At 38.7% G+C, this 15,364-nt stretch overlaps 1 protein-coding gene and 1 non-coding gene across 3 annotated transcripts in view; one reads left to right on the top strand and one right to left on the bottom strand.

Moving 5' to 3' along the window:
• Positions 1 to 15,364, bottom strand: part of Usp6nl (USP6 N-terminal like) — a 129,727-nt gene that overhangs the window by 72,809 nt on the left and 41,554 nt on the right. The window lies entirely within an intron of this gene.
• LOC129666702 (U6 spliceosomal RNA) lies at positions 14,996 to 15,103 on the top strand. Its single transcript, XR_008718642.1, has one exon. It is a non-coding gene; the product is annotated as a U6 spliceosomal RNA (small nuclear RNA).

Here is a 15,364-nt window from a genome sequence, read left to right as displayed (position 1 = left end):
TGTATGTTTGCTCAAGACATTTACACCACCTGTCTGGTTGGGCCATGCAGTGGGAGGAAGCCTGGCTAGACTAGCCAGAGGCGATAGATCCAGACCAGCAGGGAAGGACAAAGCTCTAGACACTTGAGGAAGATGCTTGCAGAGAATGGGCTGTGCTGCTTCGGGAGCAAGAGGAAGAGCTGGCTCCAGCTTGGGAGGTCCGAGAGGAGACAATCTGTTACTTGACATCTTAGCTCTGTGTGACATTTTCTCCAGCCCTAAAACTTACTCCTCAGTTTTACAGCTTTGCCTTCTTTCTTTTACTCCCCTTGCTGGATTTTTCTCAATTTTGTTAATTCCTTTTCTTTGGCTAACTCTTCAGATATGAGTCATCGACACCCATCTCATTCTGGTATTTGAAGATTTTACGTTTCACCAGTCCCCACTGTGCAGCAACCACTAAAGGCAGTGTGCAGCAATAGTTACTTTCCTGAGACACTGAACATAAAACGAAGTCACTGACCTAGTGAGTCTGCTAGTTCCTGTCAACACAGCTCTGTTTTTCTCTACTCTATCACAGCACAGCTATGGAGGTAGGGCTGGGGGAAGGATGGAGTAGGGGGTTACAACAAAAGATAAAACAAAATGCAATAGCTTCAGTAATTAAAAAAATTTAGATACATTTATTTTGTATGTATGAGTGTTTTGCCTGCACTTATGTCCATGCCCTACATGCATGCCTAGTACCCACAGAGGTCAGAGGAGGTCATTAGATCCCCTGGGAAGGCAAGTTAGAGACAGTTGTAAGCTGCTGTGTGGGTGCTGGGAATCAAACCCAAGTCCACAGAAAGAAATGCTCAAAGTTATCCCCCACCCCACTGAAGTGATTCCTACTGAGGGACTTACTAAGGCAACACAGCATAACCTCTCTAGATTGGATGCCAGAAGTTATAAATCATGCATCTCCCCAGAATTCTGTTTCATATTTTTATATGAAATCTAATTTCTTTAGCACTTAACAACAAATCAACAACATACTGTGTAAAACAAAACAAAATGACAACATAAACAGCACAGACTACAACAAAATGTACAAAATGCTAATATGAACTAACAATACTCCTGAGAAAAGCAAGTATGTGCAATTCCAGTTACCACAGCACTTTCCTTCCTAACAGGCATGTACTACGAAGCATGGTTTTAGAGATACAAAGAATTTAGAAATATAGGGCTCGAGAGACGGCTCAGGAGGTAAAGACACAGGAGACTCGCTGGAGCTTGTTGGTCAGCCATTCTAGCCAAAACAGCAATCCCCAAGTTCCGTGAGAGACTTGTCTTATTGTCTCCAAAAGAAAAAAGGAAAAACAAAGACAAACAAACAAAAATACTGGCGAGTGACGGAGAATATCTAACATTAACATCTGGCCTACATGCACATACACACAGACACACAACACACATGCACCTAAAAATAAAATATAAAAATATCACACTGACATTGTAATTTATATTAAAAAAATTACAAACAAACTTTAAGGTTGTTAACAATTATGCTAAGTAGAAAGCTAAACTTTCTCAAATTTTTTAAAGAAACTTTAACCAGAAAGCTATAAAACAACTTTAAGAGAGAGGGAGGGAGAAAGTAAGTTGCTACCATAAAATAATCGGCCCTGTCTCTATGAACGCCCAAGAATCCCACTGATCATAACTAGCGGCCAGTCACATCGATGAATGAAAGGTAGATAAAGACTATTAACAACGAACCTTCTCTTGGGAAAAGGAAAGGGACTAAACTTTCTAACACATCAACTATAACTCAAAAATTACGAGCACCATTTATTGCTATATCTAACTACCACAAATATAAATACGGATTAAAAACACAGGACCTCCAAAAGATCACACTCTGAGGGAACTGAGACTGTAAACACTGTCCCTGCACGAAGTGAGCTCTACCCACAGAGCAACATGTGACAGAAGCGTTACAGTAATAGCGCTCACCACTTGAACAGTCACAGCGTGGCAATAACAATGCAGAGTCCTTTGCAGCTGGACCAGATGCATCACTTATGGCCACCTCAGTGCTGGCCAGGAAAGACAAGTGCTCCTACTCTGACTCCTTTCCTTCACCCAATTTCATCACAACATTCTGCCATCACAACTGGATAATCATCCCTTGAAACAGAACTTAAGTATATACAAGAAAGTAAGAGGGTTGGGATAACTTAAGGGTAAGGTGCTTGCCTACCATTTGCCAGGCCCTGGGTCAGCCAAAACCAAAAAGAAAGAAAAAGAAACAAGGGAAAAAAGAAAGAAAGGAGAGAGAGAGAGAGAGAGAGAGAGAGAGAGAGAAAGAAAGAAAGAAAGAAAGAAAGAAAGAAAGAAAGAAAAGAAAAGAAAAGAAAAGAAAAGAAAAGAAAAGAAAAGAAAAGAAAAGAAAAGAAAGAAAAAGATCCTGTGAAGATTCAGGGAGAATATGTGTCACCACAGTGCTAGGAAGGGTAATACAGGCCTCCTTAGAGCTCGCTGGCCATTTCTATCCCAATGAACACTAGGTTCACAACAGACCCCAACTCAAAACAATAAGGTGGGCAGCAATTAAGTAACATATCTGGCACTGACCTCTGGCTTCCACACACACACACGCAACTGTATACAAAGCTGCACATTCATGTGCACATAAGTACACACACGAACACCCTATCAAACTAGGTTCGGTATTACTGTGCTGGCTAGTTCTATGACTACTTTACATGAGCTAGAGTCACCTGGGAACAGGGAATCTCGATGAAGGAAAAGCCTCCAGTAGACTAACCTGTAGACAAGACTGTGGTGTGTTTTCTGGCTGATGATTGATGAGAGAGGCCCCAGTTCACTGCAGGTAATACCATCTCTGGGCTGGTGGTCCTGGGTGTTATACAAAAGTAGGCTGAGCAAGAAATGAGGAGAAAGCCAATAAACATGGTCTCTACATCAGTTACTGCCTATAGCTCCTGCCCTGACCTCCTTGGACTCAAGGCTGTGAGCTGAAATGAACCCTCAAGATGCTTTTGGCCGTGGAGTTTATCACAGCAATAAACAGCCTGACTGAGACACAGGCCTAAAAAGCACAAGTACACAGAAAGCTAAGGCAGGAAAGCAGCCGAGAGTTGGAGACCAGCCTGAGTGACAGACTTAGACCTCAACTCAAAAGATAAATAAATAAACAAACAAACTACCCAAGAATTGGAGAGGTAGCTCAGTGAGAAATCATTTGCTACATAAGCTTGAGGATCTGAGCTTGAATCCCCAGAACCCAGGAAAAACCTAGACTTCATAGCTTGCCTATGAAGACATAACTTAAGTATGTAGTTGAGAGAGACAACCCACGAGGTCAGGTTCGGAACAATAAGCCAGAAGCACTGGGGTCAGAAATTTGTACAAAGACACACAGTAATGCAGTGGTTGTGTAGAGAACTGATGCCAGTCAGCTGAACGGAGGGACACGCGTTTCACTCAGTCGCCTTCAGTGTACCTCCAATTGTTTATCATGTGTATTTACCACCTAGCCAAGAGACAAAAACTTTTTTTTTTTTTTTTTATTGGAAAGATAATTTACATTGGAAGAAAACTTCTTGGAAAAAAAAAAAAGATGAAGATTTAACCCAGCTCGTCCACATGAGGAGCTGGATGGACCGCGGACAGGAGACCTGGGCACAAGGCTGGCTCAGTTTTCCAAAACACACATGCCTCCTTCCACCTGCCTGCTTTCTTTGTTGCTCTAAAAAAAGCAATGATGTAAATGAAAAGATAGACACAATGACCAAGGTCATGGCTACTACTTTTCTCCTGTGATCAAAAGAAAACCAAGCAATTGTTCCTCTTCTACCAGGCCATTTGGGAACGAATATGAACTTAATGAACAGAAAGAAAAGTGAGATTAAGTGTCTACCTCACATCTTCTCAATATGTGAACAGAAGAGAAGGCCCAGTGAAGAACAAAATGGAAAGATTAAAGGTCACATAAATGCTGACAGGACCATACACTCTGTATGCTATCAAGGGCTGGTTCCAGTATTTCTCTACGTCTAAGCTAGGCAACAGATCACACTGTAAAGTTCCTGGTCAATTTACCTAAAAGAAACAAATTGGAGTTGTTCGAAGCAGGATGCCTTTAGGAATTTCACTTACTATGTTTTAGTAAGAACCTTAAGACAGGAAGATTTTTATTTGAAATGACTTTGCACATGGTACTGATCTTGCCAACCAACCACAGTTTTGTCAAAAAATGCTGCTTTTCAAGGCAAGGGATTAATATATACAAAAGGCTTTAATAAACTTGCTCACAAATATTACTATCCTTGTTAACAGTACATATTACAACTATTTTTAACTTTGCATGTGTGTGCCTACAAGCATGCATGCATGTGCCTATGGCGACCAGAAACCAACAAGTGCTGTCCTCAAGCACTTGTCACTTTTTTTTTTTTTTTTTTTTTTTTTTTTTTGAGACAAGGTCTCTAACTGAACCTGGAGCTCACCAATTTAACTAGGCTGGCTGTGAAATTAGTGTCTTGCTGTCTGTCTGCCCAGTGATTTGTGAGTAATGGAGATCTGAACTCAAGTCCTCATGCTTGCACACAAGTATTGCACCAACTGAGCCACCTCCCTGGCCTCTAAGTGACTATTTTAATAGAGTAAATCTAGTAGGGTCCTTCAGTTTATAGACTAATGATCCATACCTGACACTTTCAAAAACTCCCTTATGTGGAAGGCATGGGGCCTGGCCTCAAGATGCTTACAACCAATGAAAGTGTCCTTCCCATAAGAAATGTTTTTATCAGGCAATGGGCTGTTCTCTTAACCGCTGAACATCTCTCCAGCCCCACTGGGGGTATTCTCAAAACACATAATACAATCTATGTAGTAACCAAGTTACTACATAATAATACCAACTGTTCCTTACTTGGAAAGAACTATAAGCACTTGGTAACTTAATCTGAAAGGAGCTTACTGAAGTCAGAACAAAATTATGTCAATATGACGAACAAGAGTCACTGACTTTCCTTACAGTCCATGACTGAAGTCTAGCCCATTTGCTCCAGAAATCAGAAACTCAAACTGTTTGCAAACAGCAAGTACACAGGAATGCCAATAGAAATGAAATTATTTCCTTTAAACGCCATCAAGCACTAAACACCTTTGGGAAAATGTGGTTATCTTCTATTACAACATGCTGTAGGAAGGGTTTTCCTGCGGAATTATGCGTGGAATGCACGGATATCAGTAAACAACTGTGACTGCAGCTCCCCCAAAGTCTAAAGTCAAGAGTTTCACAACAGAGTAATTGGTTCGTTTCTGTTCCAGTAAATTAATCCATCTACCAAAAATTTTACTTCATTTTTTATTTTGCTTTTGTGCAGTTCACCCAAACTCTAGATAACTCCTCAGCTGTACACTGATAAGAGCCTGGGCAAGTCACAGCTCGCCAGGTCCTGAGTCTCTTCAACTCTGAGGAAAAAAGACACTGTCGAATGTGTGTCAGGTGCTGTTTGATGCACGTTATAATACTCTAGATGTACCTTCAAGCATTCTATCACGTGTTAACTCAAACACCCCTATCCTGTAGTCACAATTATTACTAAGTTGCATATGAGGGAAGGACACATCTTGAGGTTACACATGCCTTACACAGCATGTGGCAGAGCAGGCTCTGAATAGACAGTTGGGATTCAGAATCCACTCATTAAGCTACAGCTGCCTATTAATTATAAAATAATAATCTTGCCCAGCTCATAAAATTCCTGTGAAGCTCACATTTAGTCAGGGCTCATGGACTCATCTGAAAGTTCTTAAGTGCTCTGTAAATAGAAGGTACTTATTACCAAAGTTTTAAGGTCATGATTGACTGGACTATGGAGTTACCTAAGTATGCGAAAAATTAATTTTTTTCAGTTTAAAGCCCTGGACTTTAAAGCTCAACTTCACATGAACGATGTCCTTGAAAGATCTTACTAGAAGGTCACTCAGTTTCTCCTCCACTGCTTCCAGAGATAAAAATCTCACAAGCTCACAGGTCAGCCCATTCCAGCTATTATTAGAAATGTCTTCCTTTTTGTCCAAAACAAAATTAGGCTTTTCACATGGCAGCCCTACAAATACAAACCACTGACATGCCCTCACACTGTTCAACACATGACATTCACTAAAGTCCTCTTTGACTCTCCAAAATCAATGTCGACCCAAGAAGAGCTCAAGTGACATCAGCACTAAGGCTTTCCTGCATCCACAGGCATCCCTTTCCCTTCAGTTCTTGGTTGGCAAGGTGATGATATACACATACATGTGAGCACTGACTTAATTGAAACCTCTCAGTTCCCTTGGCAATTTTCTCCATCTCACTGTAGAGCTTGATATGATATCATCTCTAATTAAGTCTTTTCTCATCATGCTCCATGGTTCTAGACTGCAAAGATCTGTGTAAACCTAAATGGTGTGTGTGCGTGTATGTATGTGTGTATATACATATGTATATACACACACAAATATCTATGAAAAAAGTAGAAGAATTATTGTTTTAGTTAATGTTTATTATGCCTGAAAAATCTACTAATAAATATTTTCTTTTAATGAAGAAATAGTAAAGTTTTCTTAAAACATTTTTAAATTTGTAAAAACGAGGTCTTTACTGTTTTCCATGCGGGTATATGAGTCTGGGGTGGTACTCTGTGCCACACTCTGCGTATAGCAAGCGAGGTCAGAAGACAATCACATGCACGTTCTGGGTATCAAAGCTGGGTTGCCCAGCTTGGCAAAACCTTACCCACACTGAGTTACTCTGTAGCCTACCAGCCTTGTGTTTTGAGACAAGGTTCCTCACTATGTCTTGGGCTCACAATCTAGCAAGCCCGAAGGATCAGTTTCTCTCCACCTCCCCAGGGTGGGGATGGTTAAGTATCATCACATAGGGCTTTTTAGGCGGGCTTCTGGGGATTAAATTCCAGTCCTGAGCTATCTCCCTAGCCTTTATTTTTTCACTTCTTACTGGTCATAAGTTTTCCCTTCCACCTTTCAATAACATCCTTTAAAATGCATACTCAGCCTCCAAAGCCATTTTATTTTGTGTATATTACTTTATCTTTTCCTTCTCACAAAAAATAGTGACTATAGATTCTCTTCTCTGATTCTTGTAGCTTATGGATGTAATCCAGCCCACATTTACTCCAACATAACTCTAATGCACTTTCCTAAAGATAATCATATACCACTACTGGCACTCTTCTCCCTATAACTATAAGAGGTTGCCATTCCCATTATTTTAACCTTAATAACAAATAACTTGGTAGCTGCAACTGTCCTTAAAAAGCAGTGCCTTTTATTGTCCCCACAGCCTCTTAACACATATACTTACAGTGAGAATACAAAATGGATTTTTATATGTATAATTAAGCTCTTCTGCCAGGCTCAAAATCTTATGGAAGGAAGAAGGGAGGAAGGGAGGGAGAGAAGGGAAGGATGAAGGCTATAACAAGATTTCATAAACTTAAAGGCGTCAAGAGTAACTCAACATGAAAATGACAACCATTTAAACAAATGGTTCTAGAATAGGCAGGTTATCTCTATTACGGAAAAATAACTTGGCCAGTACACAAGAATTAACTTGCAAAAAAATCACAGGTCTATATATAAGAACAAAAATAGGTAACATTGAAATTAAAAACTTGAAACTAGAGAGATAGCTCTATAGTTAAGAGCACTTGCTGCTCTTTAGAGGACCTGGGTTTGGTTCCCAGAACCACATGATGTCTAACAAGCACCTGTAACTCCAGTTCCAGAAGACTCAATGCCTGCTTCTGGACTCCAAGGACACATGGGGCATGCATATATATGTGTGTGAGTATATACACACATACACAAGCAAAGCATGCATACAGATGTAAGATAAAAATAAATCTTTCTGAAATATTAAAACTCCTGTTAGAGATACTATAAAGAAAATAAAAAGTAAATCAAAGACTAGAAAAAGACATGACATCTGATAAAAGGCTTATTTCTATTCAAAATATATAAAAATTCTCACAACCCCAAATATTAAAATAGTCTGGTATTTTTTAATGGACAAAACTGTATTTGAACAGCATACCACAAAAAAGATATATGAACAGCCAAGAAATATGCAAAAATAATATCACTCATCATGAAAAAGAAGCAAAATCAAAACCTCATTGATAGGACCACAAATAAAGTCAAAAGGAATGAAAGAACCAGGTGATGACAAGAATGAGGAGCATCTAGACCTCTCAGACAGTAGTGGTGAAAATACAAAATGATTTACCTACATTGAAAAGAGAGAAATCATAGATGGTAAAGGCAAACTTTGCCACATTACCCAGCATCTTGTTGACAAGTATCTTTCCCAAGGAAATAAAAACATATATTTGTAAAGATTGTGAATGTTTCTAGGAACAATCTAAATGTCAGCTGTGAACAGGTAGGCAAACTGTGGCCAATTCATACTTTGGAATGCTACTCAACAAAAAGAAAAAGAAGAAGAAGAGGAGGACGAGGAGGAGGAGGAAGAGACTGGCACCAATTTCGAACCATAAGCCATTTATATGAAATTCTAGAACACACAAAATGACAGTGTCAGAAAGTGCAGCAGCAGGTGCCTGAGACCATAAGAGCACATCTATAAGAAAACAAGACTGTTTAGGATTCTTGCTGAAGTTTTTCTGAATCAGGAAGTGATAGTGATTATGTGACTATACAGAATTACCAAAATTCATCAAGCTATACTTCAAGTGGATGAATATTATTTTATATAAAGTTTATAGCCATAAACCTGAAAAAAAAAAGCTTGACAATCACTGAGCATTTTAAATTTTGCTTTATTATACCCAAACTTGGTATTTTCAAGAATTTATATTCTAATCTGCCAAAGAAGTTAATAAAGATGAGCAGTACAGAGAGAAATCATGGGCCAGCTCTGCGTGCAGCCCACAGCCTTCCCAGGCCCCGCTTTCACTGCACTGCGTGTGCCACTTACTTTGGAAGCCATTTGCTTCCTTGATGTTTTACTTAGGTGATAATTCATGGAGTGATTTCACCTTCATGCCTAGGAGCTAGCCATCTTTGGTTCCTTGTGAATTTCACTTCCAGCTGGCTTCAACCACTTCTCTAATTTCAATCTAACAGGGCTGAAGAAGTGGCTGTTGTATAATACCCCATATCTCACTTTACAGAAAATTCTGAATTCACCATCAGTTTGTTTGTGTACTTCACTGTTTTCAAACTCCTCTTCTAGACTCACTCACTGCTCAGCGTGCAGCATTTTATTTGCTAGCCCAACCAGCGCCTAGAGCAGGACCCTGACACCTCATGACTAATCACAACCTGGTGACACAGGAAACACTACAAGCATGAGAAAACAGACTTGAGAGGTTAATGGTCCAATGTTAATTACATAGCTCCTAGGGGGTCAAGTTGTGGCCCCTCTCTGATACCAAGTCCTAGGAAATTGACTATGTGTTAAATGACTGTAAGCAGCCTAAGGAGAGCCAGGGAGTATCTACAGCTCACTATGTTAAGCTTATGCACCCAGGATCTTAACTGAGATCTCATCACAGACTAAGAAGTGCTCACACTCCTTTCCGGAATTTTATTTAATCAAACGTTTTTTTTGAAATAGCTGTGCCAGCATGATTATTTTACTAAACTGAGATAAACTCGGCCTGACTGTACTTCCTAGAATAGACACGAATTGGCTACAATTAAATTTAGTAAAGTCCTTGTGTAAAGGACATATATTTTCACTAAATAATGCAGTACTTACATTTTCACTCGGTTAACAAGACTCTCTTGTCTCAATTGAGATTAACAGAAGTCTGCTGTCTCAGTATTCTCACACACTATTAGCTCTCACTAGACTCTGCTTCCTGTCATGACTAAAATGCAAAATGCAAGACATTATGTGTAATGGCTTTTTATGTACTTAGAAGCATGGCATATATATACCAATTAAAAGAAACAAAGACTATGTTCAGCAATGTGAGACCTTCTACAAGGAATCTATTCACTGGGGAGAAATAAAACCTGGAGAAAAGAAAACAGAATGAAAGAGTTTTTTAATGATGGTGAATTTAAGCAAGTGAGTCAGAATGAGTCATCCTTAAGGGTATGGCTCAAAGCTGTAAAGACACTACCATAAATCCTGCGATGTCGATCTTAGCCCTCCTCAAAATAAGGAAATGCTGCTGCTGTGTGCTGAATTCCTGTCCTCAGCATGGTCATAAAGTTCTGCCACGTGTATAAAGACTATGTGGTTTAAAGACCAACCCTTACAATACTGCCTGTGGGTAGGGAGGGGGGCTGTGGACTGTTATATCCATATAAGCAGCTGTAGCCACAAGCTTGGAGATGTTAACTACTATGCTCTGGGGTGAAAATAGGACTGAGAAAACTATTTTATACTGAGGTAACACAATTTACATCAAGCATAAAATTTACAAATGCAAACACTCCTCCTCCTTTAACTATTCCACCAACAGCAGCAGCATCCAACACTTCAAACTCAAAAGCTTACTGTCATTTTAATAATTTTCCCCTTCACTGAACCTAACACAAAATTTCTCACTAATTTCTTTTTATTCTTTTCAATCATCCCTTGCATTTCGATTTGTCTCACTATTATATAAACCCATAACCATATTCTGGCCATGGAATTCAAACATCTGTTACATTCAAAGAGATTTTATTTTACAAGACAAAGGTACAATAACTGCCCAGTGTAATCGTGTGAGATCATATGGTAGGTGTGTGGTGTATAACTTATATATAATAAATAACTAAGACTTGAATCCAAGTCTTTAGAACGACATTTTTCTCACTAACTTGAATTTCCATGTTTCCATGTATGTCACTAAAAAAGGGAAGTGATTTGGACAAAAATATCAGAAATGATAAACAACTCACTATAAAACCAATGTTATGAAACTATACCTACTTCCACTCATTACCCAACTCTATTAACTAGTATTAGACTGTACAGAATAACAAAAATCCATGATGTCTGTCAATCAAGGAAGGAGGAAGAGAATGAAAAAAAGGGGGAAGGGAAGTATGGAGGAAGGAAGACTGATATCAGGTAAGAGATTTTTTTTCAAGAATCGGAGTCAACACAATCACTGAAATTAAAAACTCAATTTGACATCAAATTAGATACAACTGAAGAGAAGATCAACTCTTGAGACAAACTGAAAACAGACTGTAATGAGAAGAAAAAGGAAAGGGATGGCAGAACAAAGGCGCCATTCAAAACTAAAGGAAACAGTAGCTACTTACTATCAGAACCCCAGAAACGCAAGACAAATGCAGACACAGCTTCTGAAGAAGCACAAGACTCAGGGCAGAACAAACAACAACTACGGCAATATTAAGAATTCCAGACACTTAGAGAAAACAACTTGCAAAAATTAAAGGGCAAAGAAATTTTTAAAAACAGTCAGAGAAAGGCCAGATATTTCCACTTTTAACAAGTGGGAATAAAATTCCTAAACAAAACTATAAAAAAGACAATGAAACAACAACCTTAAGATACTGAAAACTACTAGCAACTTAACATTTCAATTGAGAAAATCCCTCCAAATTATAGGAAAAGACACTTGCAGACAAAAAGAAATGGAAAGGCACACCCTGAAAATTGAGTGCATTTCTTGTAGTTTTCTAGATGCCTGTTTCTAGACACTTGTAATAGAAATCTCAATGTGACAAGCAATCCTCAACAGGTCCTGTGATCACTGAATGCCACCCCTCTCCAACCCGGGATCTCAAAATCAAGCACCAATGTGCCACCTCCTCCAACCCCACACTCCTATGGATCACCACACTGATTTACTTCAGCTAACGTGCTATAAATAAACCCTGTCATTTAATCTTGGCCAAATTGAAAGTATCATACTTAAGCTATATTTTAAAATCTCAAATTGATTCACTCTCTTCTGCTACAAAGCAGGGTAAACATGAGGATTGCTTTCTGAGAATTTTTTTTGTCAATGTTCAAAGTATAATATATGTATTTAAGGATAACTTACTTTCCCTAATATTAGGAGATGTTTCAAAATTATCTAGCTGATATATTTAGTTCAAATGTTAACACAATTTAACTTAAGAAAGAAACCAATTACTTTAAGAGGAAAAATCATAGAAAAGCAGTATTAGCCATTAAGACTTAAAATTCCTAAGTTAAAAGTTTTAGTAGGGCTGGAGAAACAGCTCAGGGGTTGGGATCACTGCCTGCTCTTCCAGAGGACCTGGGTTCAATTCCCAGCACCCACATGGTAGCTCACAACTGTCTGTAACTCCAGTTCCAGGGAGTTACACAGAAGAACTCCTTCAACACAGAGACATGCAGGCAAAAACATCAATGCACATAAAATAAGTATGTGCATTTTTTTAAGTTTTTTTTTTTTTTTTTTTTTTTTTTTAAGTTCAAATAATGTCAGATGGTGGTGGCAGCACAGGCCTTTAATTCCAGCACCCAGGAGGCAGAGGTAGATGGATCTCTGTTAGCTTAAGGCCAGCCTAGTCTACAGTGCAAATTCCAGGACAGCCAGGGCTATACACTGAGAAACACTGTCTTAAAAAACAAACAACAACAAAACAAAAACCAAAAAAAAAACAAGATTCAAGTAAGCAAGGTATTCCCTCTAAAACCACAAACTCTACGTGTGTGTGTGTGTACATACATCTATATAAAATATACTGTTTTTATAACACATATACTTATAACAAACTGAGTTAGAGAACTTTCTGGAAATTACAGATTAAAAACATTAATACTTCAGAGTATTTAAGTTAAAGGCAATACTTATTAACACAAATAATTTCTACTTCTCACTCCGAAGCAAAAGAATTAGAATCCCAGATTAACCGTGGGCACCCACCTGTGAGCCCAGGACTCAGGAGGCGGGAGTTGGCAGATCTTTCTTAATTCAGGGCCAGCCTGGTCTACAGAGCAAGCTAATCTCAAAACAAACACAACTGTTGCAGGTGACTATTAATATTTACTACTGGTTTATCTTTTATTAACACTTGCTGTCAATCCTAATATACTTGCTTTTTGTGAAATGTTAGGTCTGGTTCATTCTCATTCATTCCAAGATCTCTTCTCCAGCCTTGTTCTCCTAGCTCTGACCCGCCCTTTTGCCTCCCACTCTTTTTCTGTCCTCTGGCTCCTCCCCTCTCCCCGCCTACTCCTTCATCTCTATTGCTCAACATTGTGGCTGGTTGTTTTATTTCGGATGTTTACACAAAGTTGAGACAGGTGATGCTTAGAATAAGTATCACAATGCAGTATCCGGATTGAAGGGGGGGGGAGGAATCAGCATTTAAATGAACAAGGGTAAGGGTGTATACATTTCAAAAGAACATTATACCAACACAACAAAACAAAAAGAAATTGAATTTTCAAAAACACCATAAAATAAGTATAGCCTAAGGACATTTTAAAATTCTGTAACAGCAACTTTCATTTCAAACCTAGTCTATCTCGTATATTCCAGGTAAAACATAATGCAAAATTCATTGGCACCTTCTCAGCAAAGGCAAGAATCTTCTTACCATTACAGAAGAGAGAGAAGATACAAATACTTAATGAACAGAGGCTTTCTTCATGTGTAACCTGGCCCAAATACACCTGCCCCTTTCCCACAGCATCACAGCAACTTTCTCTAAAGAGGAAGAAGACACACACGCTGCACTATCTGGATTTAGTTTGCTTTGTTTTTAAAAAAAGTTTCCTAAGTTAAGCAAAACTTCACTTATCAAGCTGTCTCAAATTAGACTTGGACACCCAGAGGCTAACAAAGAAGGAAGGGGGAAAGGCTTCTAAAGAGTAAAAAGAAAGAAAGTAGGTTTTCAAATAGCAGTAAAGTTCATTATCCAAAAACAACCTTCACTCAAAACTAATTTATCCATATTCATTCAGAATGACTTTCACAAACAAATGAAAGAAAGCTGATGGTTTCTTTCATTGCAAATTAAAGACTAGACCAGAAAACTAGACATGGAAAAGTACACTAAAGTAAGGTATAGAAAATAACTGCTTGCCTAAAGAAGCAAGCAGGAGAGATGGCTCAGCCCTTTTCTTCCAAGGGATCGGAGTTCAGTTCCCAGCAACCACACCACCTAGGCAGCTCATAATCACCTGTAACTCCAGCTCTATAGAAATCTGATTCAGCTCTATAGGGCCCTCAGGCTTCCGTGCACATGCATTTAAGTGTACACACGCACACACAGACATACACGCATACACATCATTAAAAACAATAAAAATAATTCTTTTTTCTAAGTCAGAAAATTTTAACTATAAAAAGAAATAAAAGCCACTTAGCCTTAATCTACTTTGATCACAGTGTAGGACCCTGGATATTTCCTGGGCATGGAGTGACTGGGAAATATATTATACTCCATGTGGTAAGGTGCTAAAATAAAATTTCCAGCAATTTCATCAAGAATTCTTAAAATACAGGCTAGAGATATGTCAGTGGACAAGAGCACTGGCTTTTCTCCAGAGGACCTAAGTTCAAATTCCAGCACATACATGGGAGCTCACATCCATTCTTAACTCAAGGCCCTGGGATCCAGGGCTCTCTTCTGACCTCTCTGCACAATAAGTATGCATGTGGAGTACACACATACAGATAGACAAAACACTCACACATGTTAAGATAAAATAAAGACTTTTTAAAGAAGAAAATATTTTCAATAAATTATTTTTAAAGAATACTTTTTGTGCTTTGTGTTTAAAAAAAAAAAATCCCAAGGCTGAAGGGCTGGCTCAGCAATTAAGACTACTTGCTGTTCTGACAGAAGACCAAGTTTGGATCCCAGCTCACAACACTACACTCTGGATATCTACTCACTACAGCTCTGGATATCTAATGCCTCTGGCCTCTGTAGGCACCTGCACTCAACACACATACACATACCTACTTATACAAAATTAAAAATGATAAAAATAATATTTTAAGTCACATTAGTAATCACTTTGAAAATACATATACTAAAAATTGGAACAATATGGAGAAGATTAGCATGACCCCTACCAAAGGATGACATGTAAATTCACGAAAAAATGGATATTAAAAAAATAAAAATCAGCTGGGCGTAGTGTCACAAGCCTTTAATCCCAGCAGTCGGAGAGGCAGAGGCAGGCAGAACTCTGTGAGTTTGAGGCCAGCCTGATCTACAAATAGTCCAGGACAACCAAGGCTACACAAAGAAACCTGCCTCAGAAAAAATAAACTATAAATAAGTAAATGTGAAAGAAAGAAAGAAAGAAAGAAAGAAAGAAAGAAAGAAAGGAAGGAAGGAAGGAAGGAAGGAAGGAAGGAAGGAAGGAAGGAAG

Source organism: Psammomys obesus, unplaced genomic scaffold (genome assembly GCF_907164565.1).
Source record: "Psammomys obesus unplaced genomic scaffold, mPsaObe1.curated_primary_1811, whole genome shotgun sequence".
NCBI classification, from domain to species: domain Eukaryota; kingdom Metazoa; phylum Chordata; class Mammalia; order Rodentia; family Muridae; genus Psammomys; species Psammomys obesus.
Note: the sequence above shows the minus strand (reverse complement) of the source record. Positions and strands in the feature narration are given on the sequence as shown.